Here is a 3,027-nt window from a genome sequence, read left to right as displayed (position 1 = left end):
CAGACAGTTCAATACATTTTGACAATTATATACACTCATATAACCACCACCCAACGAAGATGCAGAACATTTGCATCACCCCAGAGAGTTGCCTTCCTCTCCTTTTCCAGAATATCCCACTCCATACCACCTCCCAGGCAACCACTGTTTTCATCTCTGTAATATATTAAGAGGACAATACAGTATGTTCTTTTGTGTCTGTTCTTCCACTCCACATAAAGTTTCTGAAATGTATCCATGTCATTGCACGTATGAGCGGTTTGCTTCTTTTTTCATTGACTGGTACTCATTGTACAATCATATCACAATTTGTTTAACTATTCACTGCTTGCTGGATATGTGGATTTTTTAATGTTTGGGATAATTATGAACAAAACCACAATAAATATTCTTGTATAAATGTTTTTGTAGGTATATGTTTTCATTTCTATTCTGTAAATACATAGAAGAGGAATCTCTGGGTCACATGGTAAATATATGTTCGATATAATAAGAAACTGCCAAACTACTGTCCAAAGAGGTTGTACCATTTTATTCTCCCACCAGTATGAGAGTTCCAGTAGCCCACATCCTTGCTGGTAGTACTGTCAGTTTTTTAAATTTTAGCCATTCTAGTGGGTAAGTGCTATCTTATCATAGTCTTCAGGAAAATACATTTCCTTGAACACTAATGACATTGATTACCTTTCCATGAGTTTATTGCCCATTCGCATATTTTCTCTTGGGAAGTATCTCTTTCTGGTTTTTGTCTATTTTAAGTTACATTTGTCTTTTATTATTGAGATTTAGAGTTTTTAAAATATTCTTACTATAAGTATTTTACCAGATATATGTACTGGTAAATACTTTTTAATACTTTGCTCAGTCTGTGGCTTGTCTTTCATTTTCTTAACAATTTATATTTCTTTAATGAATATAATTTTAATTTTTACAAAATTTAATTTGCAATTTTTTTCTTTAATGTTTTTTTCTTTTTACATTCTACTTAAGAAATCTTTGTCTATCCCATGATTATGAAGAGGCACTCTAATATTTTCTTCTAGAAGTTCTGTAGGTTTAACTTTTACTTTGTGGTCTATGGTCTCTCCCAAATTAATTTCTGTGATCCATTACCTTAACATACTGAGATTTAGGCCAGGTACAGTGGCTCATGCCTATAATCCCAGTACTTTGGGAGGCCAATGCAGGAGTACTGCTTGAACACAAGAGTTCAAGACCAGCCTGGGCAACATAGCAAGACCCTGTCTCTACAAAAAATAAAACAATTAACAGGGCATGGTGGCACATGCCTGTAGCCCTAATTATTCGGAAGGCTAAGGGGGGAGGATCACTTCAGCCAGAAATTCAAAGTTACAGGGATGTATGAGCAGTCCACTGTACTCCCGCATGGGCAACAGAGTGAGACCCCTTCTCTAAAAAAAACAAAGAAAGAAAGAAAGAAAGAAAGAAAGAAAGAAAGAAAGAAAGAAAGAAAGAAAGAAAGAAAGAAAGAAAGAAAGAAAGAAAGAAAGAAAGAAAGAAAGAAAAGGATAGGAAAGAAAGAATTTGATTCTATCAAATAGTGTACTTTTGATTGTATTTGTAATGATTAGGCTATTTTTAAACTCAGTAAGGATAAAAGTCAATTTGTAGAAAACTGATAGTAATGCAAATGATTCTTCTCCATAACAATGCAAATGAATTTTGTTATTAGAAATATTCATTTCTACTCTATAGATGACTCTAAATGTACATCATTACATTACATTTTATTGCCTTATAGAATATTAACCAATTTTGCATCATCCTGTAGCAAACTCATGGTGTGAGTTTGCGTATGTGTGTGTGTGTATATATATATATATATATATATGTACATATATATATACACATATACACACATATACAGACATAAGAATTATGCTAAGATATATAATTGTACATTGTTCAAATTCTCCTTTGAACAGGTTTGAACATCCTATTGGTTCCCTGTTTAAAGAGTTCAATGTCATCTTCAATGTATGCTTATATTTTCATGAGAGTCACAATTTTACCTTTTTGAAAATTATACTTCAGCAACCATGATTTGAAATAAACTATAATTTAAAATGAGCTATATTAGAAAAGAAAATAAATATATATTTAAATGGAAATGTTTTCATGTATGAGAAATTAAGCTTTTTAATCTTATTCTTTTGTTAATAATGAATTTGTAAATATAAAATGATAAATATTTAAGAGAGCTAAGTAAATATATCACAATACAAATAAAATGGAACAGAAAAGACGTGTGTCAATTAAGAAAGTGTGGCAATTTTTATGTATTCAAAATTATACATATTTGTTAGTCTGATTTAAGACTAACGACATTAGCCTAGGTCCAATTCTTTACTCAGTAATGTTGAAAAATGTTACCCTCAGGGAATGAAAAAGGCCCAGTTTTGCTTCCTTCATATTCAAAAATTTGACTGCTGACCCTGGTGACTAAACTTTCTTTGAAAAAGGCTTTGAAGCTCTCTTTATTCGCAAGGTCTCCTTATCCCATAAATAACTTAGGTCATGCCTAAAAATGTCAAGCATCATTTTGACTGACATAGCATAAAAGAAGGGAGGCAGCAAATCTTCTTGTGCCAACAAACGGTTGCTAGATCACAATACTAAATCTCTAAGAGATCATTAAGAAACCTGACAGTAAGCAAAAATTGAGATTTTCTTGCCAAAGGTGAACATCATGAATTTCTGAATATAATTGATATGTGACGTGGCTTCCACCATGTTGTGCACTTCCTATGTATATGAGCTGGTGAGAAGCAATGTCTGCAAACAACAAGTGGGCAGGAAAGTTCCTGTAGAAGCAGTAAGCCATTCTCTCTCTCCAGTCTCTCCGACGAACGCAAGAAGGAAGACCCTAGAAATGTACTCACTTCACCTTCTCTTGGCCTGTTCCATGGGGCCCAGTGAGCTGTACTTTTGCACCTCAGGGCAGGGAGCAGCTCTGTACAGAGCCCTGCAAGGTCAGATGGTTCAGAAAAGGAATGTAACCTGGGG

This window comes from Microcebus murinus, chromosome 1 (genome assembly GCF_040939455.1).
Source record: "Microcebus murinus isolate Inina chromosome 1, M.murinus_Inina_mat1.0, whole genome shotgun sequence".
Classification (NCBI taxonomy): Eukaryota; Metazoa; Chordata; class Mammalia; order Primates; family Cheirogaleidae; genus Microcebus; species Microcebus murinus.
This window is presented reverse-complemented; position numbering follows the sequence as displayed.